The sequence below is a fragment of the Podarcis muralis genome, chromosome 15 (assembly GCF_964188315.1).
Source record: "Podarcis muralis chromosome 15, rPodMur119.hap1.1, whole genome shotgun sequence".
NCBI classification, from domain to species: Eukaryota; Metazoa; Chordata; class Lepidosauria; order Squamata; family Lacertidae; genus Podarcis; species Podarcis muralis.
In genome coordinates this window covers 41,197,217-41,224,003 of record NC_135669.1, presented here as the reverse complement: position 1 = coordinate 41,224,003, position 26,787 = coordinate 41,197,217, and the positions used below count along the sequence as shown (strand labels likewise).

The following is a 26,787-nucleotide window of genomic DNA, read 5'->3' as shown; positions in this document are numbered from 1 at the left end:
TCTCTGTCAAGGTGGAGGCGTGTGTGTGTGTGTGTGTGTGTGTGTGTGTGGAATGAACTTGTCTAACAACCCCAGGGCAGCACTGGAGACGGCTGGCTAGGGGCTGGGTTCCTCTTGCGTTGAGGCTGAGGCAGCAGTCTTCCTACCTGCAGATTCTGCGTCTCTCCTGGCTCCAGATTACTTTGCTCGCTGTCCCTGGCAACCCATTTAATTAATTAGCTCATCAGGCTGATGAGGATGCTGGCCCAGGGTGGGTGGCGTCAGCAGCAGAAAAGGGGTGGCAGCTGGTGGGAGGTTGACCCTGCAATCTTGGCATGTTTTGCACCCAAGACCCGGCGGCAGGGCGTCTTGCTTTGAGCCAGCGTACTGGCTAAACCACAGAGCCTAGGGCTTGCCAATCAGGTCGGTGGTTCAAATCCCCACAACGGGGTGAGCTCCTGTTGCTCGGTCCCAGCTCCTGCCAACCTAGCAGTTCAAAAGCAAAAAGTGCAAGTAGATAAATAGGTACCACTCCGGCGGGAAGGTAAACGGCGTTTCCATGCGCTGCTCTGGTTTCGCCAGAAGCGGCTTAGTCATGCTGGCCACATGACCCGGAAAAACTGTCTGCGGAAGTGGACAAACACCGGTTCCCTTGGCCTTGTGGAAGAGTAACAAGAGCACGTGCAAAGTGTTTTGTCACTTCATCTTAGCCCCATACGTTTGGGGCTGGGGTTGACGGCGGGGTTTTGAGTCTCACTTGACATCCCCCCACGGCAGAAGGTTTCCATTTTAGAAAGTTAACATCTGGTGGGATATTCTTCCGCGATATGATCTTATTTCTCTTAACGCTATCTATAAAAAGCTCCGAAAAGTTTGCATTGGGGTTGGTCAGTCTCTCCCCCCCCCCACCGCTGGAGGGTCTGCATTTCCTGGTGGGAGGTGATCTTTTGGGTAAAGGTAAAGGTAAAGGGACCCCTGACTCTGGAGTTGCGGCGCTCATCTCGCTTTACTGACTGAGGGAGCCGGTGTACAGCTTCCGGGTCATGTGGCCAGCATGACTAAGCCGCTTCTGGCAAACCAGATCAGCACACAGAAACGCCGTTTACCTTCCCACTGGAGCAGTACCTATTAATCTACTTGCACTTTGACGTGCTTTCGAACTGCGAGATTGGCAGGAGCTGGGACCAAGCAACGGGAGCTCACCCCATTGTGGGGATTCGAACCGCCAACCTTCTGTTCGGCAAGTCCTAGGCTCTGTGGTTTAACTCACAGCGCCACCCGCGCCCCTGATAATCAGTATAATTTGATTTAATTTGACTTTTATGGCGGTGATTTCACTCTCCATTAAATCGCTTTCAAAGTATGATCTGCTCGTTACAAACGTTTTCCCCTGCCCCACGTGGTGTTAGTGTTACAGTTCTTCCCCAAACCACCACTACCACCCTTCCTCCTGGCCTATCTAGGGTCAGGGAGTTCCACAGATCAGTGGCATCTATGCCATCTGCGACTCAATGAATGATATATGACAGTGATTCTGCAGTGAGCGCAGAGATAAAAACTTGGTTGTGCTGCAACCACGTGGATGGGGGTTGGGTGGCCGGGAGAGGGAGGGAACCACCAGGCCCTGATCACTGTGATCACTTGAATTTAATCGGGATCTCTGCTGCAGAGGCTTAGTGAGCTATATGGGCTAATGAGGTTACAGTGTGGTTTACGTGTAATGCATTCTGTCCCACTAACAGTGCATCGAAAAGTAATTTTGTCTCTTCCACGCAAGCACCCTTTTTTCGGTTCTCTCATTCAGTAGTACTGTGGGTCTCCTACCCCCCCCCCCCAACCATTGCTGTGATTTGGGAGTTGCTAATAGCTGGTAAGTGGAATCATATAACTTTAGGGACCCCCAATGGCCATCTAGTTCAACCCCCTGCAGGAAAGTTATGGATCAGAGTTGATAGTTCCTTTTGTTGTTGTTTAGTCATGTCCAACTCTTCGTGACCCCATGGACCAGAGCACGCCAGACACTTCTGTCTTTCACTGCCTCCCGCAGTTTGGTCAGACTCATGTTTGTAGCTTCGAGAACACTATCCAACCATCTCGTCCTCTGTCGTCCCCTTCTCCTTGTGCCCTCCATCTTTCCCAACATCAGGGTCTTTTCCAGGGAGAGTTCTCTTCTCATGAGGTGGCCAAAGTCTTGGAGCCTCAGCTTCAGGATCTGTCCTTCCAGTGAGCACTCAGGGCTGATTTCCTTCAGAATGGAGAGGTTTGATCTTCTTGCAGTCCATGGGACTCTCAAGAGTCTCCTCCAGCACCAGAATTCAAAAGCATCAATTCTTTGACGATCAGCCTTCTTGATGGTCCAGCTCTCACTTCCATACATCACTACTGGGAAAATCATGGCTTTGACTATACGGACCTTTGTTGACAAGGTGATGTCTCTGCTTTTTAAGATGCTGTCTATATTCCCTTATTCTCACAATAAAAGATGGGGAGTGTTGACCAGTTCCTGGGCTGATCTATTCCAGACAGCAGATAAGGAATGGCAGCATCAAATGTTTCCTCCTCCCAGTCAATTAAAAAATAATCCCTGCACTTAGAAAGCTAGCATGTTGGAGAGAAGAGTTCTAGACACTGATGATCATTTCATGAATGATTGCTAAGGATGGGGTTATTCTCCTTTTTGGGGGAGAACGCACACCCAGCAGCTTGCAAAGCTTTGAATGCGCAGTAAAACAGGAACCGTAAAATATAAACACTTGATACAAAATGCTTGTAAAATAGCAATGAAAGTTAAGTGGTTTTAAGGAGCACCCAGCATTGAAAGCAGGGAACCGCAGGCTGGTAAATCGTAAAATCAAGCATATGTTAATAGATAGCTATTCATTCAGCAGGTGGCTGGAGACTAAAATAAAAGGGGCTTGGCGGATCTCCCTGGATAAGATAACTCTCTGGTCTTGGTGCCAACACTAAGAAGGTCATGCCTTTGTCACCGACCTGTCTGATCTTGTGTAGGGGTACCAGGGCCTTTGATACTGATCTCAACCGGCAGACAGATTCATATTTTTATTTATTTCACAAAATGCTTACGGCTGCTAAATTTGCTTAAGTGAGCTTGTTTTGTTGCAAGGGCTTTGCAAGCGTTTGTTATCTTGGTCTCTCCTCCAGGAAGCCCCTTCTTTACTTCTGAGTATCTGTGTATCAGTAACGTAATATCAATAATGCACAGCCTGTGACAGACCTGAATGGATTGAGCAGGTATCTGGAAAGTCCCGGTGATTGTGGTGTTCAGGTAACTGAAAGACTTAACAGCCCTCTTAAGTTCATTATTATGCAGACAGTCTGCATAATAAGTAGCAAGGCATCCAGAATATTTTATATTGAACTTGACGCTGAACAGATTTGCTCTGTCTTTGTCTTTCCTGACAAACTGATCTGTTTCAACTTGTGTTTTCTTTGGGGAGGGGGAATTCATGGTGCAGAAAGACTCCAGAATTTAAGTCTGCCCAGAGACTGGGATTTTGAGCTCCCCCCCCCCCCAAATCCAGGGTTCTGTGGCAAGTATTTTGTGCATGCTCAGAGGTGTTCATGCTATGCTCCGTGCTGGGGCGCAGGGGTCAAATAAGGTGAATTATGTGGCCTCTGTGGATCATAGGAGCAAATTAGTTTAATCTGCATATGTGACTGTTCTTCCTAATGTGTTCCTTTTGCCAGTCAAGGTGGAAAACTGTCTCTTTATCCCACCCCAGATCCTGCTCTGAATTCTGACAATCTTGGTGTGCGTGGCTTACCTTGAAACCCCTTTGTCTATAGTCGCCAATGGTGAGAACAGCTACGTGCAAGCGAGTGGAAAGAAAGAAAAATACCCCTTTTCTGTATATTGGAAGAGAGTTGGCTTTCCTTTGCCCTTTCATGAAGTCAGTCACAAATGACCTGACAGCTTGTTGTAGATGGCTAGAGTACTTTTAGGAAAACAGGATAACAAGGGCTATTATCTGACAGAAATAAATCTTACCATAGCGAATAAGACATGTGAGTTTTAATTGATGGATCAACCAATTAAAATTTATGTATGGGGGGAGGCGAAGGATAGCTATCAAGCAAGCAGAATAACTTTTTAGGTGTGTCTGTGTCTTCAGGTTGGCAGGGTCTTAGAGCAGGGGTTCCCAAAGTTTGGTCCACGGACTACCGATGGACCACAACTGGTCCTCAGTGGATTCGAATTCAATACTAATATTTATTTATTTTTTAAAAAATGTGTTTGTAATACATATTTTATTTCCTGTCTAGTACTACAGTTTGAATTCTGTGAAATTCAGAATCTTAATACTGTACAATAAAATGCAATATATAAGAAGCAAGAAATACAGTGGTACCTTGGGTTACAGACGCTTCAGGTTACAGACTCCGCTAAACCAGAAATAGTGCTTCAGGTTAAGAACTTTGCTTCAGGATGAGAACAGAAATTGTGCTCCGGTGGTGCGGCGGCAGCAGGAGGCCCCATTAGCTAAAGTGGTGCTTCAGGTTAAGAACAGTTTCAGGTTAAGTACGGACCTCTGGAACAAATTAAGTACTTAACCCGAGGTACCACTGTAATTAGGGACCGCGGGTGGTGCTGTGGGTTAAACCACAGTGCCTAGGACTTGCTGATCGAAAGGTCGGCAGTTTGAATCACCGCGTGACGGGCTGAGCTCCCGTTGTTCGGTCCCAGCTCCTGCCTACCTAGCAGTTCGAAAGCACCCCAAAGTGCAAGTAGATAAATAGGGACCGCTCTCTAGTGGGAAGGTAAACGGTGTTTCCGTGTGCTGCGCTGGTGCTGGCTCACCAGCTGCGGCTTAGTCACGCTGGTCACGTGACCCGGAAGCTGTCTTCGGACAAGCCCCGGCTCCCGGCCTCTTGAGCGAGATGAGCGCACAACCCCAGAGTCGGCCACGACTGGACCTGTTGGTCAGGGGTACCTTTACCTTTACTTTTTTACCTTAGCACTGTAATACAATTTTTTAAAACGTACAGCATCTAGCACAGGGTCTTACGACGGCTGCAACAGGCAGAAACATTACGTGGATTGCCGCAGACCACCTGTGATTTTCAAGTGGTCTGTAGAGAGGAAAGGAGTCCTAGGACCTAGAGGGATTTTCTTGAGTGAGAGTAAAGATTTCATACTTTCTTTAAAAAAGTTTGTGCTTCCCATCCATCTTAAGTTTCTATATAGACATGCTCAAGAGGATGCCACCTGCATTACTTCCCCCCCGGCAGTCATGAGGACTAGACACTTTGCGTCTAGTTTGTCTTCTTCTTTTAACGGGGACAGGATTACTTTACCATTGACCCAGCGTTTAATGCATGAAAATATGTATTTTGAATCTGATGTTCAGATTAGTCAGGGGAACAGCTTGTACCAATCGGCTGACTTGCTTGAATACTGGAACCATATGATTAACCTCTGCAGACTTAACCTGTTAGGCTGCCTCCAAGGCCAGAAACCTGCTGTAAAAAAACAACAAAGCAGAATGATAGGTTCTGAGCCTTCATGTTGCCAATGCATAATATATCATGGATAATTATTGTTCTTTATATCATCATTTATTACTGGGTGTGTGTGTGTGTGTGTGTGTGTGTGTGTGTGTGCATGCACAGCACTTCCTAGGATAGACCCTGAATATACAACCTTTTCCTGGGATCAGGCGTTCAACATGCCAGCTATCCCAAACAAAACTCTTGTGTTGTGTAAGTGGAAAGGAAAGGGCAGGTGTAACCTTGGCTGCCGTGTCACCAAAGCAGACAGGAAACAGGATGGTAATGATAATATTTAGCTCACCCACACCTTCCGCATGACAGTGTCCAAAGTCATTTGGCAAGCCTTAATTAGTCTCCTTTTTCCCATCCCAACTAAATTTGTGACTGCCGTTCTAGGCTCAACAAGTGGGCGATGTGTTTGTGTGTCCAAAACACCAGGACTTTGGGTGTACATTGGAGCACGCTGGATCAATGGTAAAGTAATCCTGTTAAAAGAAGAAGAAAAGCAAGTCGCAAAGTGTCTAGTCCTCATGACTTCAGGGGGGGGGAAGTAATGCAGGTGGCATCCTCTTGAGCGTGAAATCAAAGACGCTGAGTCAGCAGAGCTTCTTGAGGGCAAGGTTTGAAGAAAGAGGATAGAGGAGTTTCCTGGCAAGGCATCTTCCGATGTTATACAGGTGGGAAAAGGTTGCTAGACTAGACGATCCTTTGGTTCGGCCCATGACTTTCATCTACGTTGTTTATCAAAATATTGTACACTGCTATCAAAAAAACTGCCAACCACACCAAAAAGTGGTTTATAACATTCGTGCATGCCATACACACAATAAAAACTGGGTAAAAAAATTAAAATCTGAGGTCAACTAACCTATTGCAGAAAGGTAATAACGGTCACTTAGAGAAGGATCTGAAATATTTTCCTTGAAGCTTGAATTCGTTTTATTCTGGATTGTTTTATTTGATGTTTTAAGGTGTTGTCAACTGCTCTGAGATTTTTTTCTTTTAAATATAAAGCTGTATAAAGGTAAAGGGACCCCTGAACATGAGGTCCAGTCGTGACCGACTCTGGGGTTGTGGTGCTCATCTCGCTTTATTGGCCGAGGGAGCCGGCGTACAGCTTCCAGGTCATGTGGCCAGCATGACTAAGCCGCTTCTGGCGAACCAGAGCAGTGCACGGAAACACCGTTTACCTACTTGCACTTTGATGTGCTTTCGAACTGCTAGGTTGGCAGGAGATAAAGCTGTATACTACTACATAAATTTCACTGGGGGGGGGGAGGCACCTAGACCTTCCGTCTTGGCAACTGCAACCTGGGTTTAAGGTGCCATTTGGCAATTAGCTTATACAGTGGTACTTGGTTTTCGAACGTAATCCAATCTGGAAGACCGTTTGACTTCCAAAATGTTCAAAAACCCTGAGGCACAAATGGCGGTCTGCAAATTTACAGAGAAAGTTGAGGAAAATACAGTGGTACATCAGTGGATGCCGAGGCGCGTTCAAAAACGGAAGCACTTACTTCTGGGTTTATGGCGTTCGAGTTCCGAAACATTCGTCAATGGAGACGTTTGACAGCCGAGGTACCACTGTATATCTGAGTTTCCAACACTGACATCTTACACCCCACTGATAGGTGATTTTTCTGCCCCCACCCCCGGCCTGCACTCCCAATGGAGGCTGGTTTCACTGACCTCTGGGTATGCCTCTCGGTGCATGTTAGTACAGTGGTACCTCGGGTTACAGACGCTTCAGGTTACAGACTCCGCTAACCCAGAAATAGTACCTCGGGTTAAGAACTTTGCTTCAGGATGAGAATAGAAATCGTGCAGCAGTGGCGCAGCGGCAGCAGGAGGCCCCATTAGCTAAAGTGGTGCTTCAGGTTAAGAACAGTTTCAGGTTAAGAACGGACCTCTGGAACGAATTAAGTACTTAACCCGAGTTACCACTGTAGTTTTGTCTCTATCCTGAGTTATGCAGGGGCAACACTGAGATTCAGGAGGAAGAGGAAGGGGTCCAGAAGGTGCCCTGTGAACTGGTTGCAAGGCAGACAGGGACAGGCTGAAGTTGGTGGGTCCTTAATGTACCAGCTTTGCCAGGTATCAAACTCATCTTTCTAAGAACAACAGAAGCAGCCACCTCCTTTTCCTGGTTCTGGCAACCCAGGCTGGCGTTATTGCTGGCGAGCAGAAAAATAAAGCAAATCTGTGCTCCCAGCGACACCAGAGCAGGGCAGCTGCCTCCGGTAGGCAGGTCAGTTTCCTGGCTCCTGGGCCCCCCACCGATCAGATAATGGTTGCAGACAGATGCAGACAGATACTGGAGTTGGGATGCCAGACTGGCAGGGCAGAGGTGGGGGAGTGAGAAACTGAGCAGGCAGGCAGGCAGGCAGGCAGGAAAATATAAAACAACCAGTGATTTGGTCTGCAGGGCGAGAAAAGAGAGAGAGGGAAAATTGCAAGCTGAACTGATTTAGAAGACAAAAGGGGATCTGTTTTCTCTTTACATTTAAATGAGGCGGGTGGGGGTGGAAAACCAGCTCAGCAGTCTCGTTGGTAACATGATATGCCAAGCCTTAAACTGAATGGGCTAAATATATATCAAGCTCTCGTCGGGCAAAACATAAAATAAATTGGAAATGGATGGCAATACAGAGTTGGTTCCCTGCGTATTCACCCCCCCCACCGCGCAATCCTAGGAAAGGTGATGTTGTTTCACCTGTCTTTACAGGTGTCTGAAGGATGAAGGTCAATGTCCTTCCATTGTTATATTTGGAGATCTGTTAAAGATCGCTGTCCTATTGTTGTTTATCTGAATCGTAGGGGGCCTGGTCTAGTAGGACAGGCTGTGCATTGACCCACCAATATTGGCCTCCCTCCAGGGCTGTCTTAAGCATACGCCCCCCCCCCCCATTGAGCGTCTCGCTGGCTCGGTTGCCCCCGAACTCGCGACACAGAGCCGCCTGCAGCAGAAGAGCCTGTTGTGGCGCTCCAACCGACGGGCGGGCTCTTCCCCAGACTCAACTCTCGGGCCCCGGACTCTTGGCCTGGCGCCCCTGAGAGCCCGGTGCCCAGGTGCCCCACACCCCTAGCGCCTATGGGTAAGATGCCCCTGCCTCGCCCCCCCCCCAAAAAAAACACTTGTTGGGTCTTAGTCATTGGCTCTGGCGCCACCTGCTGTTGGCCTCCTTGCCTTCTACCCTGCAAGTCCTAATAGGCACCAGGCACTGCTGCCAAGATGGTTGGGTTCCTCAGTTAAACACATGATCTACACACCTAGCTGAATTCTCTCTCTCTCTCACCCCAATCTGAATGGGGATAGTCTGGCTTCAGTGGCCAATGCTCTGGTAACCTTGAGTTCACCTAGTCTTCCACCTCCTTGAGGCTGTCTGTTCCACTGTCACACAGCTTGTACCATTGGGAACCTTCTTCTGATGCTTAGTCAGAATTGGAGAACAAGTCCCTCTTCTGTGTTACAGCCCGTCAGACATTTGAATACTGCTTTGGTGCATTTATTTCAACCGTCTCTTCTCTGCAGGCCCCCAGCTCTGCCTAACAGCTTCTGCCACTGCTATTCTGTGGTTTGCTTAACAAACCATGAGTTGTCCCACAGACAGTCCAACAAACCATGGCTTGTTTGCCATCTTTGTAATTTGGGGAGCATCTGGGCTGCTCCAAACAAACCATGGTTAAGGACGGGGTGGTGGGGTTCACACAAGACTGCAAACCAGGGTTCATAAGCCAACAACAAACCCATGGTTCAGTCCCAGTGGGGCTTTTGAGAGTTGTAGGCCGAAACCTCTGGAGGTTGCCATCTTGGGGCAGGCTGTCTTAGGAGTAAACAAAGGAGGTCCTCTGGTTGGTGGTTGGATAACAATTTGCTTTTTGTGGCTGTGAATGGATATATGCCACACCTCAGTGACTGCTTTTAAAACACTGTCAAGTAACTTTACAACCTTGTGTTAGACCTGTCTTTTGGTGACGTAATTTACAAGAGGTGTGTGTGTGTTTCAATATACATTGATCTAAGCTCTTGCAATTCACATTGCCTTGTTTTTGTTTTTAAAAAGACAGGTTAATGAAGTAGTAATCAATTGTTAATCTGTACCAGATCAACAGGTTCTGAGCCTCTGTGGTTATAGACAACCTGCTCATTGTAACTGAAGGTTTACGGCCTACCTCAAAGAGTGACCTTAATTTAAAGAGTGGCCTCTTTAATCACTTAAGGTTTACCTTTCTTTGGATAGATAATGCAGTCCAAGTTTTTATGACCAGCATATGTTGGATCAAAGCAAAAAGAGCTTTGAGAAATGCGAACTGTCAGGTTTAAGGGAAGGGAAATGGACTGTCTGTTCAATGGTGCAGAAAAGAGGCAGAGTGCATTTCTTCCTGGACTGATCCATGGATTGCCACTTTGCCAGAGCAAAACCCTCCAGAGCAGCAGCAGCAGCCCAAACTAGCAAATTGCAGCTTTTCACAACACAGGATCATCTGCTGATGGGGGCTGTTAAAGTAGGGTAGCCATATATATATTTTTAGGGAACCCCCAAATTTGTGGAGCGTTTTTCTTAGGGAAACCTGAAAAACAAGTTGCAGAGTATCTTTTTTCATACAAACCCCAAAAACTAAATACAACCCCAAACACCCCATGATTTTTCAATTGACTTGCCTAAGATCTAGGACATGGGTAGGCATACTAAGACCCGGGGGCTGGATCTGGCCCAATCGCCTTCTCAATCCGGCCCGCAGACGGTCCGGGAATCAGCGTGTTTTGACATGAGTAAAATGTGTCCTTTTATTTAATATGCATCTCTGGGTTATTTGTGGGGCATAGGAATTCGTTCACCCCCCCCTTTCAAAATATAGCCCCTCCCCCCCCAAGGTCTGAGGGGCAGTGGACTGGCCCCCTGCTGAAAAAGTTTGCTGACTCCTGATCTAGGACAAACTGCTGTCTTTCGGAAGTTCCCCCATATATCACTTCCGTCAATACCAGGAAAATATGGACGTATGGCATAGAAGCAGAAACCGTTTAAAAAGGTGGCAACGCTTAACTGTACCAATGCCAGATTAGGGGTTGTGTATGTTATAATACTGGAACCCTATAGGCCCATCCAAGTTGGCAGCCATCCCTACATCTTTGGGGGAGCAAATTATAATAAATAATAAATACATAATAAAACATTAAACATTAAAAAGAGCAAATTATGATAAATAATAAATACATAATAAAACATTAAACATTAAAAGAAACAACACCTTACATATGCAGTGCTTCCTTCAGATGTATTCTAAAGTTTGTATAGTTGCTTATCTCCTTGGCTCGGGGTGACATAATTCCATACCTTTTTCTGATGAAAATAGGGACGTCCTAAAGAAAACCGGGACATCCTGGGATCAAATCAGAAACCATGATGGCTTCTGTAAATCCAGGGCTGTCCCTGGAAAATAGGGACACTTGGAAGGTCTTGTTACTACCTCCAGACGTGGAGGCAAAGCAATCATGGCTAGTCCCCATTGATAGCCTTTCTCCTCCATGAACTTGTCTGATCCTCTTTTAAAGCTATTGAAGGTGTTGGCCATCACTGGCTCCTGCAGGAATGAGTTCCACAGTTTAGCTGTTTGTTGAGCACTTCCTTTTGTTCGTCCTCAACCTTCAAACATGCAGCTCCATTGGATGGCCCTGTTTGGGTTCTAGTGTTTTTTGAGAGAGAGGTTTCCCCCAGAACTTGATGGATTCCCAACTCCCATCAGCCCCCGACCACCTCTGCCCAACGATCAGGAATGTAATGTAGTTAAGCAAAAATGGGGGGGGGGGCACCAGGTTGACTATCGTAGAATTAAAGGCAGCCTTGTCAAATAGACAGATGTTTATTCTGGAAAACGTCTCTGCGTGCAAAGCATCTATTTTGCCCTGCTGAGGAGCGTGATTAATATAATCGCAAGGATTTCCTTTTTTTGTTCTTGGCAGAATAATAGATCACTCGTTGTATTTCTCTGCGATTTGCCAGGGGATGACTTGGGACAACAGCAGGTACATATAATATACTTTGGCGCATCGGCTTGCCTCGCTGCCTTTAATTGCTACTTCCCCAAATCCTGCAAAGCCAGTTGGTAACCATTTCGTTACGTGGAACACCCATTGGTTTGGACATATTTTATCGTTTTGGTTTTTTTTAAAGTGTTTATCACGTGGGAAAGAGAGAGAAATTGCTGTTATTGGCCATAGACACTCAACGCCTCTGGTGTAGGAGGCTATTCAAATCACGCTATGTCCTGGGAGGGTTGCACTGTGCTAATCACCATTTGGCTATTAGCTCATACATCTGAGTTTCTGACACTGCTAAACCTGTGCCTGGCCCAGCTGTTGTTGAACTAGACACTGGTCCCTATCAGGGATGGCGGGGATTGCATTTTGGCAGCCTCTGGAGAACTGCGAGTCAGCCACCCCTTTAAGGCTCAACCTTTGGCCATCGGGTGCCCTTCCAGGTGTTTTGGAATAATAATAATAATAATAATAATAATAATAATAATAATAATAATAATAATTAATAATAATAATAAAATATTTTATTTATATCCCACCTTCCTCAGCCGAAGCCGGGCTCAGAGTGGCTAACAACAATAAAAATAACACAATTTACATAAAATCACGTTCAATTCATTGAAATGCATCCTAAAATCAATTCAAGCTAAAATCAGTTCTGATTCAGCCTGGTTGAGTTGGCTGGGGAAGATGGGAGTTGTAGGTCAGGCTGCCGAAGGCTGCAGTCAACCTACACCTTTAGCAGTGCAAGACCTGCACACATCTCCATTTTAAAAAATAAAATAATAATTTTGCCACCAGTGTTTTGGAAAAGGTCTGGTCGCCAGTCCAGAGGGTGAAGATGCGCGCACACATGTTCTGGTGATGCTGTGTTCTTGCGTTGCTGACCTATCTAAGCTCCTATTAGCTGTTTGAACTTGATCGTTTGGAAGAGAAGCACTGTGGCGGGGGGGGGGGGAGAGAGCAAGAGAATATATTTGTTCGAGCAGCTCTTTGGCCGGCTGCCAAAATGTGCTCAGCAAAACATCTGTTGCTCCACATGGAGCAATGCCAGGAGGTGGCGATTATGTGGCACGATCCAGAAAAAGCAAGGGCAAATGGACATTTATTTTTATATGCATAGCGCTGTAGGCTTGGAAGGGGCCCAAGGGGGGTCATCTAGTCCAGCCCCTCCGCAATGCAGGGGTAAGAAATAAATATTTCTCCTTTCGGAAAGGCGCTCACGACTCTCTCAGTGCTGCGGGCTTGAGGGCTGCCCTGCCCTCTGCTCTGCCACCGTGGGATGGGTGCCAATCCTGATGGTGGGTGGAGAAGCTGGTTGCAACCCAAGGCTGAAACTGCTGTTTGGCGAAGCAGGGAGAGAGAGATCCTGCCTGGAGGTGGTTGGTGGGGAATCTGATGGATCCGGCCAACTTTCAGGCACCATCTGCACCTTACATTTGAAGCAGTATTGTACCACTTTATAAACTGTCAAGTATTCCTTCCCTTGCAAAAAGAAGAAGAGAGAATCTTGGGGGCTCTAGTTTGTTAAGGGTGCTGAAAGGCTTTAGGAGACACCTCGCAGAGCTACAATTTCCAGAGCCGTGTAGCAATGAGTCCCGCTTCCCAGGGAAGCTACAGTTCCCGCGGTGCTTTGGAGGAAACCATGACAGTTTGAAGTGGTATGTGGCTGCTTTAAAGTGTAAAGGTAAAGGTAAAGGGACCCCTGACCATTAGGTCCAGTCGTGGCCGACTCTGGGGTTGCGGCGCTCATCTCGCTTTATTGGCCGAGGGAGCCGGCGTACAGCTTCCGGGTCATGTGGCCAGCATGACTAAGCCGCTTCTGGCGAACCAGAGCAGCGCACGGAAATGCCGTTTACCTTCCCGCCAGAGTGGTACCTATTTATCTACTTGCACTTTGACGTGCTTTCGAACTGCTAGGTTGGCGGGAGCAGGGACCGAGCAATGGGAGCTCACCCCGTCGCGGGGATTCGAACCGCCGACCTTCTGATGGGCAAGCCCTAGGCTCTGTGGTTTAACCCACAGCGCCAGCCGTGTCCCTGTCGCTTTAAAGTGTAGATGGAGCCTAAAAGTTGCTGTGCTACCCAGGAAATGGCAGGACAGAGTCTCAAAGTGGTGCTCTCCCAATCCCACATTCCCAACATGTTTGCAATCCTGTCTCAGGGACGTCTACGCTGGCTCTGTCATGTTCGCAGAATGGAAGATAGCAGGATCCCCAAGGACATTCTTCAGGCACCAGGCCTGTTGGCAGCCCAACTCTGCGCTACAAAAATGTCTGCAAACGTGGCATGAAGATTGGCTATATCAACCTTGCTGTGTGGGAATGGCTTTGAAAGTTGGTGTGGCGTTTGCCCTCCTAGGTGGGTCATAAGGAAAGGGTTAAATGAGTGTGAAGTGATTGGCCGGTGGGAACCCAAGGGGAGGAGTTAGAGTTGGAGTTGTTTGGAAGTCAGTTGGGAGTTGCAGAAGGAAGAGGGAGGATAAGTCTATGGGTTGGTCGAGTTTTGATGTGTGTGTGTGAGAGAGAAACTGATAGGAGTCAGATAGACAGTTGGGATAATCAGTTAGCAGTTATTAGGAAGGTATAGGCCGGTAAAGAAACTAAGATTAAGAAACTGACAAGAGAAATTATCTGAAACCATACACTTGTTAATGCTTATAAAATAAACTTGTTTATTTGGATTAATGTTAACAACTGTCTGGACTCCGTGTGTACCCGAGAGAAACAGGTTGGTGGCAGCGGGGAAGCAATCACAGTGGTGGCACAGGGATCAATAGACCGTCAAACGTCCGGGGACCCTGTGTGATCGCCACAGATGGATAGTCAGTTTGTGCATCCAAAACAGTGACCAGAGGAGGAATGGCTGCTGGGAGGAGCGCAGAGAGAAGAAACACCATAGTGAATCTGCTGCAGCTCAGCACAACCGAACATCTTCCTCTGCCCCAACTGCAACAAAACATGTCTCTCCCATATCAGTCTCTACAGCCACAGCAGGCGCTGTAACTCTCCAATGGTTTGTCTTGCAAGAGAGGTAGATGCCAACAACCCAGGCAAACATGGGATTGTGGTTCAATCTCTTACCTGGTTGTGTTACGGCAGGGCTCGGCCGGTGGGACAAATGCGGACCCCAAGCTTCTCTGTGTGGCCCTCTGGATTCTCACCAGCCCAGTTCTACACCTTCATTGTTTACCCCTGGCTGGAGAGTGTCTGTTCATTCTGATAATGCCAAAATATGTGACTAGCCAAAATTCACACCCACCCACTTTTGCCTTTGGCCCCGCCCACCTGTGGCATGTGGCCCTTAGAAGGTTGCCCATCACTGGGTGCGGTCCTAGAGCTGAAGAAGTTTCCCAAGTACAGTGGTACCTCGGATTAAGTACTTAATTCGTTCTGGAGGTCTGTTCTTAACCTGAAACTGTTCTTAACCTGAAGCACCACTTTAGCTAATGGGGCCTCCTGCTGCTGCCATGCTGCCAGAGCACGATTTCTGTTCTCATCCTGAAGCAAAGTTCTTAACCCGAGGTAATATTTCTGGGTTAGCGGAGTCTGTAACCTGAAGCATATGTAACCCGAGGTACCACTGTATATGTCTTCAGCTTTCAAAAAGAGGAAGGTGGAGTTCTTATCAGCATCACTTCAGTTCTCGATTTCCAGTTTAAAGGATCTTTCATCTATTCCGTGGCCATGACTGAAGTTGAAGTTCAGTTTCTTATTTGGTGCATGGCTGCCCGACCATGCTGAAATAGAAAAATAAAGTTTATGTGTCCCTGCAAACCCAAATAACATGATGCTTCCTAACCTACAATATGCTCTCCTTTCCAAAGCCCTAGCTTCTGTAGGTGGGTGTAGAACATCTGCTTTGCATCTAGAAGGTCCAATGTCAAATGGCATCTCCTGGTAGGGCTGTGAAATACCCACTTCCTGAAAATCTGGACTGATGCAGTTGGTCAGTGTCAACGATACTGAGCTTGATGGATGAATGGTGTGACTCTGCATAAGGCAGCCTCCTGTGTTTGTGGAATATATATATATTTAATGGGAAAGTAGGATACAGCCTCTGTCTCACCGTAAAAAGGCACAGCAGAGTGATGTGCGACACTGGAGTGAGTCACGATTCAGCCAGTATCTCTCACTCGGGTCCCTTGCCTCACAAATGTGTGAAAAGTGTCTCATTTCTTCAGGAGAGGGGCTGGCAAAATGAAAACTGCAGGGAGGAAGGGATGAAGTTTGGTGGAAGAGATTTGTGGGATGTTAATTTTTTTCTTTAAGGGTTGGGATTTTTAAATTTTGCTTTAGCAAGTCTAGAGCAGGGGCAGGGAACTTTTCTGCGCAGGAGGCCAGGTCCTTACCTCTCCTCACTGTGACATCAGATGCGGCTGTGCTATGTAGCCCCGACCGTCAGGACGTCAAAGAGCAGCATGGGTCTGTTTGAAAGCCTTTTTTGCAAAAGGTCCAGCGCTGTTTTTTAAACCTCTGGGAGTTTTGAAGAGCAGTCCGGGGCTGGGTGGAAAGCATCTGTTCTGCAGGTAGCACAGGATCCAACCCTGAACCTGCATCCATTAGCTGATGTTGCCCCCATCAGAGCGATGCCAGCTGAGTGGAAGGTGGTTATGGGTTTTGAAACAACATATTGTGGGCCTCGATTGGCCTGCAAGCCAGAGGCTGCTCCCTGCCTGCCCACCCGCCCTCCTTTGAGCTCCCTGTGTCCTCCTTTGAGCTCGGTCCTGTGTCCGTCGGTGCCCTGAGGCCTTGGGTACCATGCAGTGCGCATGGCCCTGGCACAGAAATTTGTGGGGGCCCAGCCCTTTCATGGGGAATTTTGTGGGTGCTCAGGGCCCCTGGGGGTTGGCACCTATGTCAGACCTTGTGAGATGAGTGCAGTCTAGATGTTTAAAATGCACATCAAGCAGTGGTGAGAGAGGAATTTGCCCCTGAGCATACACGGAGTGCAGAATGTCCAACAAGAAGGCATAGCTGCTCCATACTTGGAAAAGAGTTGTGTATATATGGGGAAGAGACGATTGCTCAGTGAATAGAACATATGCTTTGCCTCAAATTTCATCCCCAGCATCTGCAGTTAGAAAGAACCCGAGGTAGCTGGCAAGAGCTGCTGCCAGTCAGAGCAGACAGTATTGGGCTCAATGAGCAAATGATCAGGCCTAAGATTTGCAGATTCTTACAGGATAAGGTAAGGTGGTGAAGTGTTTTCAGTTCAAGGGCCGCACTCCTTTCTGTTTGTGAATTCTGTGGCTTTTTCATACAGTAGGTAGGGTTGCCATATGACCAGAATTTCCCAAACATAGCTGGGATTCTGTCACCATAAACAGCGTCCGGGCGGGAATCGCTGAAACGTCCAGGGAAATCCAGGCGTATCAAAGCTCATGTTGGAAGTGTAGCTCCAACAGCTTTGTTGTGTCCAGATTTTCAGTTTTTGACCGTAGGCTACACAAGCAGCTCTCGTCATCTAGACAAGCAAGGGACACTTATCAGAGTTCAAGGACACATTCCAGCTGGTCGCAATCATTCACACTTGTCAGCAAGTTTACACTTATCTACAGCTCAGTAGGGTTTGCCAACTGATCTCATACTGGCTGGCTCTTCTGCCCATAATAGCCGGCTGATTGGCCGAGAGTGGCAGGGGAAGCCTTTTCCTGTGTGTGTGTGTGTGTGAGAATTGAGAGGGAAAGGGCATGTGGGGCAGAGCAGACCTTGCCACCCAGGCAAAGGCTCCCTCCAAAAAAAACTCCTTCCCAACAAAGAGAGGGCGCAGCTTTAAACCGCTGGAGGGGGCGTTGATTTGAGGGAAGCCCCTATTTAAGGAGCAGGGAGTGGAAGTCAAACACTCCCTAATCTTGAAATACTCCGGCAGGAATGGAAACAGAAGGCTCTGGGCTTTAAATAGCTCAAAAAGGCCTTTTCCATACAGCCAGAACCTGGTTGAAGCATAAAAGAAGGGGCCGTGGGAGGCTGCAACTGGTTCTATTTATATATTTTTATGCGATCAACAATGGCTACGTGTGGGCATATTCACACAGGTTCTTTACACAGCGGGAAGTTGGATATCCACAGGTTGGCAGCCCATTTTCTCTGGAAACTACCTTAATCCTGAGTCTGGCTCTTGGCCCATCAAGCTCAATATTGCCTACACCATGGGTAGGCAAACTAAGGCCTGGGGGCCGGATCCAGCCCAATTGCCTTCTAAATCTGGCCCGCGGACGGTCTGGTAATCAGCATGTTTTTACACGAGTAGAATGTGTGCTTTTATTTAAAATGCATCTCTGGGTTATTTGTGGAGCATAGGAATTTGTTCATATTTTCTTTTCAAAATCTAGTCCGGCCCCCTGCAAGGTCTGAGGGAGAGTGGACCGGCCCCCTGCGGAAAAAGTTTGCTGACCCCTGGCCTACACTGACTGGCAGCAGCTCTCTAGCCGAGCAGGTCTTTGTCCACCCTGCTTGGATCTGCTGGGGCAAAGCTGAGGCTCTTCCACTGAAACAGAACAATCTCCCAGTCCTCATGATTCTGGATTAAGGGTCGGTTTCATTAGAACCCCTTGCTGATTTGGAGGCCTCCAAAGATCGCATCGCCCAATGTGTCATGAGGGTCCCCGAGGTGGAGGAAGCAGTCTTCATCCGTGTTTGGAAACCAGACGCCATGTTGAATCAAGATGGCGGACCAGTGAACCTTAATTGGACATTAGCACACAGGCACAAATGGATTTGGGGCTGGGTCAGGCAGGAGCCCTGGGTTGGTTGTGCCCTAAAACTCACAAAGGCACTATCTGTATAAAAAAACACAATGTTTTTGGGTTTCCTTGGTGGTGCCGGGAACTCCCCGCTAGTAAACGAATAGACCAGATGCCCCAATGCGAGGCCCAAAAAGTAGGACTTGAACGCCACAGAAACACTCCCTCCACTTCTGAGTGGACGCTGAATTCGGCCATTGTGGCTGGTGCGTTCCAAGCCTGCCTCACCTTCCGTAATCCGGAATTGGAGAGGTTTGGCAAGCGGCAGGCAAGCTCAGAGCATCTTGAGGGCTTCCCTCCCTTTTTTCCCTCTGCTGAAAAGCCGATCTGCTCAGTTGGCAGTTCTGCAGAGTGTTGCTTTCCCTTTCTCTCTCTTTTTTTAGGCTTAAAAGCGCTGAGTTTACTGTGATGGTGATGGCAGAGGGCCCTTGCTCAGCAGTTTACGAGACAAGTGAGGCGTTCGTGCCTGTCATTGCCCTCCTGGGGCAGAGCGGAACAGGGATCCGCGGTGGATGGCTGGGGAGAAAACCGTCAGCTAGGGACATTTTGGAGCATCTGACGTTAGAATTGCAAAGTTGGCAGGGACTCCAAGGGTCATCTAGTCCAACCTCCCTCAACGCCGGCCTTACGGTAGCTGTGAGCTATTTCATTTAATACTCCACCTTCCCAGGGAACTCTGGGAATTGTAGCTCTGTGAAGGGAGTAGGGGCCTCCTCGCCACACTTAGCACCCTTAAGAAACTACAGCTCCCAGAATTCCTTGGTATGATCCCACTTTTCATGTATGGCGCATATGGGGCCTGGGGCCTTCTTATCCTGTGGGGCAATGGTATCCCATACCCTCCAACATTTCTCCGATGAAAATAGCGATGTCCCATTCCACAATGATAATTTTACTCTTTATACAGTGGTACCTCAGGTTACATACGCTTCAGGTTACAGACTCCGCTAACCCAGAAATCGTGCTTCAGGTTAAGAACTTTGCTTCAGGATAAGAACAGAAATCGTGCTCCGGCGGCACAGCAGCAGCAGCAGGAGGCCCCATTAGCTAAAGTGGTGCTTCAGGTTAAGAACAGTTTCAGGTTAAGAACGGACCTCCGGAATGAATTAAGTACTTAACCCGAGGTACCACTGTACCACACAAATCTTATTGGGTTGCCCCAGCCACTCTGGGCAGCTTCCAACATATATGAAAAGATAATCAAACATTAAACATTTTTTAAAAGAACTTCCCTATACAGGATTGCCTTCAGACGGCTCAGGGGTCGAATAACTCCATACCCTCCAACATTCCTCCAATGAAAATAGGGACATCCTAAGGAAAAGTGGGACATTCTGGGATCGAATCAGAAACTGGGATGGCTTTTCTAAATCAGGGACGTCCCTGGAAAATAGGGACACTTGGAGGGTTTGGTACCCCAGCACACAGTTTGGGGGTCTTTCTGCTTCACATTCTCTAAACACCCCAGGGGTTTCTGTGGGGGACGAAATCTGTGGTTGAAACTTCCCTTCTGTCTAGTGAGCCAGGCGGCTGGATCGATTGGGATCTCTTCTTCTCTCCTAGTGTCTCCATCCACTGCGGTATCTCTCAAATCCCCCTGAGTGATCAGCAGCGCTGCCTCTGCTGAGCTGGGGCCACGCCTTCATTGTGTTGAGATTTGTGGTTTGGGGTCTTTTTGTTATGGAGATGGTTTTCAGCAGGACAGAAATAGTTGGAGGTCACCTTTTGGGAGATCAATTCTTCTGCTTTTGGCAAGTTACTTCAGCCAGCTTAGAGAAAACTTTTTCTGCTTTCCCCCTTTCATTTTGTCTGCTGGGGAGTTTCCCCTCCAAGTTAACCAGATAATAAAGTGATTAAAAAAACAAAAACCTAAGTAATACAATAGATGGGGGAAGTGTATTTACATCAAAAAGAATGAATACCTTCTGGTTTTAGCAGAAAGGCTGTGTTACGTCAAATATAGGTGAAATGCTTAATATGCAGAAGGATTGTTTAAACTGGCCACTTCCAAATTGGAGGAAGAACAGCTGGGGCCATAATGCAGATCAGGGATTGTCCAGCAACAATGCTATCCATGTGCTTTTTGGCTCCCAAAGATGCTCTTTTCAGAAAACCTTTATCTTCAGCTGCTGGAGAGAGATGATTTTCAGCAAGGACCTGGTGTGTGGACCCCAATCTCGATCGGGGCACATTCCTGACCAAATGGGGGCTGCTGCTTTTTATCTCTTCAGAATAAAAACAGCCAGTTCCTGTGTATGAAAAATATTCTGTCATTTGGTCCTCAGTTGATCGATTGCCTGAGTTTTTAATATATTTGAAACCTGCATCAAATCAGCATATGCCCAAATCTATATATCTATATCTATATGAAAATGGTGCAACTTGCTGCTTGAAGGTGATTTTTTTTTTAAAAAAAGGTACCTGTATATATATTTTAAAGAACCGGCCTTGCCTAAATATAATAATAATAATAATAATAATAATAATTTATTATTTGTACCCCGCCCATCTGGCTGGGTTTCCCCAGCCACTCTGGGCGGCTTCCAACAAAGATAAAAAATACACTAAAATGTCACATATTAAAAACTTCCCTGAACAGGGCTGCCTTCAGATGTCTTCTGAATGTCAGGTAGTTGTTTATCGCTTTGACATCTGATGGGAGGGCGTTCCACAGGACGGGCGCCACTACCGAGAAGGCCCTCTGCCTGGTTCCCTGTAACTTGACCTCTCGTAGTGAGGGAACCGCCAGAAGGCCCTCGGAGCTGGACCTCAGTGTCCGGGCAGAACGATGGGGGTGGAGACGCTCCTTCAGATATACTGGACCAAGGCCGTTTAGGGCTTTAAAGGTCAGCACCAACACTTTGAATTGTGCTCGGAAACTTACTGGGAGCCAATGTAGGTCTTTCAAGACCGGTGTTATATGGTCTCGGCGGCCGCACCCAGTCACCAGTCTAGCTGCCGCATTCTGGATTAGTTGTAGTTTCCGGGTCATCTTCAAAGGTAGCCCCACGTAGAGCGCATTGCAGTAGTCCAAGCGGGAGATAACCAGAGCATGTACCACTCTGGCGAGACAGTCCGCAGGCAGATAGGGTCTCAGCCTACGTACCAGATGGAGCTGGTAAACAGCTGCCCTGGATACAGATTTGACCTGTGCCTCCATGGACAGCTGTGAGTCCAAAATGACTCCCAGGCTGCGTACCTGGTCCTTCAGGGGCACAGTTACCCCATTCAGGACCAGGGAATCCTCCACACCTGCCCGCCTCCTGTCCCCCAAAAACAGTACTTCTGTCTTGTCGGGATTCAACCTCAATCTGTTAGCCGCCATCCATCCTCCAACCGCCTCCAGGCACTCACACAGGACCTTCACCGCCTTCACTGGTTCTGATTTAAAAGAGAGGTAGAGCTGGGTATCATCCGCATACTGATGAACACCCAGCCCAAACCTCCTGATGATCTCTCCCAGTGGCTGCATGTAAATGTTGAAAAGCATGGGGGAGAGGACAGAGCCCTGAGGCACCCCACAAGTGAGAGCCCAGGGGTCTGAACACTCATCCCCCACCACCACTTTCTGAACACGGCCCAGGAGGAAGGAGCGGAACCACTGTATGACAGTGCCCCCAGCTCCCAGCCCCTCAAGACGGTTCAGAAGGATGTTATGGTCGATGGTATCAAACGCCGCTGAGAGATCCAGCAGAACTAGGAAACCGCTCTCACCTTTGTCCCTAGCCCGCCGGAGATCATCAACCAGTGCGACCAAGGCAGTTTCAGTCCCATGATGAGGCCTGAATCCCGACTGGAAGGGATCCAAATGGTCCGCTTCTTCCAGGCGTGCCTGGAGTTGTTCAGCAACCACTCGCTCAATCACCTTGCCCAAGAATGGAAGATTTGAGACTGGGCGATAATTGGCCATCGTGGCCGCATCTAAAGATGGTTTTTTAAGAAGCGGTTTAATAACCGCCTCTTTCAGCGGGTCTGGGAAGGCTCCCTCACGGAGGGAAGCATTCACCACCCCACGAAGCCCATCGCCCAGTCCTTCCCGGCTAGCTTTTATAAGCCAGGATGGGCAAGGATCCAGGAGGCAGGTGGTTGGCTTCACTTGTCCAAGCAGCCTGTCCACATCCTCGGAGGTAACAGGTTGGAATTGATCCCAGACAACTTGACTAGACAGGACTCTAGCACTCTCCCGCCCTGGCTCTGCTCCCACGGTGGAGTCTACTTCTTCCCAAATCTGAGCGATTTTATCTGCAAAAAACTTTGCAAAATCATTGCAGGAGATCATGTGGCCCATACTGGGCCCAGATGTCGCAGGTGGTTCCGCTAAATTGTGAACCACCTGAAAAAGTCTCCTGCTGCTGTTTTCTGCAGATGCAATAGAGGCGGCGAAGAAGGTCTTCTTCGCCGTCGCTATCGCCACTTGGTAGGCTCGATGTTGAGCTCTAACCTGTGTCCGGTCAGATTCAGAATGGGTTATCCGCCACCGGCGCTCTAGCCGTCTCAACGATTGTTTCATTGCCCTCAGATCCGTGGAGAACCACGGGGCTCTCCGGGCTCCATGCAATCGGAGAGGGCGCTTTGGAGCCAAACAGTCAATAGCCCTGGTTAACTCCACATTCCAGCGGGCCACCAGGGAATCGGCTGAAAGGCCATCAACATGGGATAAAGCATCCCCTACCACTCTCTGGAAACCATTTGGATCCATTAAGTGGCGGGGGCGGACCATCCGAATTGGTCCCACCTCCCTGCAGAGGGGATGGGTCGCAGAGAAGTCCAGTTGCACCAGGAAGTGATCTGACCATGGCACTTCTTCGTTTCGCTTTTACTTAGTGTCAGATCACCAACATCCATAGAGGTAAACACCAGGTCCAAGGCATGTCCGCGGCTATGGGTTGGGCCAGACTTATTCAGGGACAGCCCCATGGAGGCCATGCTTTCCACGAAGTCCCGAGCAGCCCCTTGTAAGGTCGTGTCGGCATGGATGTTAAAATCCCCTAGGACAACCAAGCTAGGTGTCTCCAGGAGGACATCCGCCACGACCTGAAGCAGCTCGGGCAGGGAATCCTTGGTGCAGCGGGGAGGTCGGTACACCAATAGGAATCCTGTACTGCCCCTATTGCCCAACTTCCAGAACATGCACTCGGAAAACTGGGTCTTCCCAATAGGACGCCTGGTGCAAACTAATGACTTCCTAAAAATCACTGCAACCCCCCCTCCCCGCCCACATGACCTCGGTTGCTGTGCGTAAGAGAAACCTGGTGGACAAGCAGCGGCAAGGACAGGCCCATCTGCTTCATCCAACCAAGTCTCTGTCACACATGCCAGGTCAAGTCCTCCATCCATGATCAAGTCATGGATGGCAGTGGTCTTATGAATCATTGACCTGGCATTGCACAGCAGCACCTTCAGGTCATGTGGGTATCCCTTGCTGATTCTAGTATCCATCCGGTCAGGACCAGACCCGGAGGCAGGGATAGTCCTCAGACAACGACTAAACCTGCCTCCTCTGTAATGACATGGTCTGGTCTTAGCGTAACTCCTCCTCCTACCCGTGATCACTGAGATCGGTTGTCCTAGTACATCCTCCCCTGTGGAACATGCCCCAGCCATTTTGTTGGCCGGGACCCACTCCCCGGCAGCCCTGACCCCTCCCCTTAAGAACAAGATAACACCTTAAAAAAAAACAACCAATAAAACAATACAAACAAAAAACAGTAAAAATTACAAAAACATAAAATCAAACAAATTCCCAGGCCCAGTAAACATCCATCCCACCCCCACCCCCCCACTTACAAAAAATTCAAAGGAATTTAAAAACAACAACAACAACAACAACAACAAAAACCCAAAACAAAACATTTTAAAAGCACTCTGCACCCCTCCAGTAGTAACAGCAACTGTTCTAGTGATGCCCGTCAGGCCCTCTGCAGCAGAGCGCAGCAGTCCTTATGAGGAGGCTTCAGGCCCCGCCCCAGGCCAGATGGTGAGTGGCAGGAAGGAGCAGGGCCCTCAGACACTCACACAGGAGGGTCCTCCTGGGCAGCAGAGCGCAGAGCAGAGCGCAGCAGTCAGCAGTCCTTATGGAGAGGCTTCAGGCCCCGCCCCAGGCCAGATGGTGAGTGGCAGGAAGGAGCAGGGCCCTCAGACACTCACACAGGAGCGTCCTCCTGGGCAGCAGAGCGCAGAGCAGAGCGCAGCAGTCCTTATGGAGAGGCTTCAGGCCCCGCCCCGGGCCAGATGGTGAGTGGCAGGAAGGAGCAGGGCCCTCAGACACTCACACAGGAGGGTCCTCCTGGGCAGCACCGTTTAAGTCAATACAAATAGTAGCCCAATAACAGCTAAGTAGGTCCTGTAGAACACAGTAGGATTAACTTCCTACTTCTGAATAAATATGCAAAGGACCTATTTCGTTCAATATTTTTTCAACTGCTACCACTCCCAATTGCTGTCAGTATAGAGTTGGGACGCGGGTGGCGCTGTGGGTAAAACCTCAGTGCCTAGGACTTGCTGATCGCAAGGTCGGCGGTTCAAATCCCCGCGGCGGGGTGCGCTCCCATCGTTCGGTCCCAGCGCCTGCCACCCTAGCAGTTCGAAAGCACCCCTAAGTGCAAGTAGATAAATAGGTACCGCTTTATAGCGGGAAGGTAAACGGCGTTTCCACATGCGCCGCTGGTGCTGGCTCGCCAGATGCCGCTTAGTCACGCTGGCCACGTGACCCGGAAGTGTCTCCGGCCTCTTGAGCGAGATGAGCGCACAACCCTAGAGTTGGACACGACTGGCCCGTACAGGCAGGGGTACCTTTACCTTTACCTTTTATAGAGTTGTAAACTGTAAACCCATGTTGACCAGCCTTGCACCTTCTAGATGAACTACAACTCCCATCAGCCCCAAGCAACTCTGGTGGGAGTTCTAGCCCCACAAATATATGGCAATTTATTCAATAAGTAAAAGCAGTTCCTTGACAATTACCCCATCCATTGACCATCTCTATAAGTAAAAGGACTAGAGAAATGATCAGGCTTCCCCAAACTCGGCCCTCCAGACTACAACTCCCATCATCCCTAGCTAACAGGACCAGTGGTCAGGGATGATGGGAATTGTAGTCCCAGAACATCTGGAGGGCTGAGTTTGGGGTTGCCTGGACATGATGATGAATATATCTTGAATTGGGAGAGGATCTGAGACCCTAAGGTAGGAACCTGTGACACCCCTCCCAATCATGGTTTCTCAACTAGGAGGGTATGCCTCTCCCTGGGGCGTGCTTATGAAAATATGGGGAGGGGCGGGTGAGTACCGTATTTTTTGCTCTATAAGACTCACTTTTTCCCTCCTAAAAAGTAAAGGGAAATGTGTGTGCGTCTTATGGAGCGAATGCAGGCTGCGCAGCTATCCCAGAAGCCAGAACAGCAAGAGGGATTGCTGCTTTCACTGCCCAGCGATCCCTCTTGCTCTTCTGGCTTCTGAGATTCAGAATATTTTTTTTCTTGTTCTCCTCCTCCAAAAACTAGGTGCGTCTTGTGGTCTGGTGCGTCTTATAGAGCGAAAAATACTGTATTTTCAAAAAACACCAGCAGCAGCCTAAGTTAAAAAATGTGAAAGTCCCAAAATTTTGTTGCAAATAAAAAAATCAGGCGAGCCATGTTTGAAGGGGCAGCGTAGGATTTTTAGCTATAAGGGGAGCTAAAAACGTCGAGAAACTCTGCCCCAGATGTTGTTGGATTCCCATCATCCCTGACCACGCTGCCTGAGGCTGGTGGGAGTTCACAAACATCTGGAAAGCTACAGGTTCCCCGCCTGCCCTGGGTAAAAGGATATAGGCCTGTCTGGGAGACGACCTGGGTCTATATTGAGAACATAGGAACCAGCCTCATGCTGAATCAGACCTTTGGTCCATTTAGCCCAGTATTGTCTGCACTGACTGGCAGCCTCTCTGCAAGGTTTCAGGCAGGCGTGCCTCCCAGGCCTACCTGGAGATGCCAGAGATTAAACCCTGCGACCTTCTGCATGCAGAGCAAGTGCTCTCTCACTGAGCTGCAGGCTGCCCTTCCTCATACTTGAAATACTTAGGGGCTAAGACTACAAATCCTGCACACACTTTCCTGGGATTTAAGTCCCATTGAGCTTAATGGAGCTTATATTTCTGAGTCAACATATAAATAAGATTGCACTGTAAAAACTGGCAGTTTTAGCCCCACAAATGCACCCCTGGAGGCGTCAGTTTGTTGATTTAAAAATAAAGAGACAGAGGGCTAGAAACTTGAAAACTGGTCAGGAAGCAAACAGACCTAACCTGTTTTCTATTCTGTGTTGTGAAAGCACAACTGTGTTACTGGAGAAGCTCTTTTTCTCCACCCCTATTTTTTATCTCCCTTTTTTAAAAAAGGAAATTTCTAGTGTTCACATCTCTACCGAAGACACCTTTCGAGAGTTCTGGTGTTGGAGACGTCGGCATGCTTGCTAAATTTTTCATTGCCTTTGCTCGGACTAACTTCTGAGTAAACCCACCTAAGGTTGTGCCGTAA

The 26,787-nt window shown here is 48.3% G+C and overlaps 1 protein-coding gene across 2 annotated transcripts in view; it reads left to right on the top strand.

Annotated features, from left to right (window-relative positions):
* Nucleotides 1-26,787, top strand: part of YPEL2 (yippee like 2) — a 57,866-nt gene that overhangs the window by 8,394 nt on the left and 22,685 nt on the right. The window lies entirely within an intron of this gene.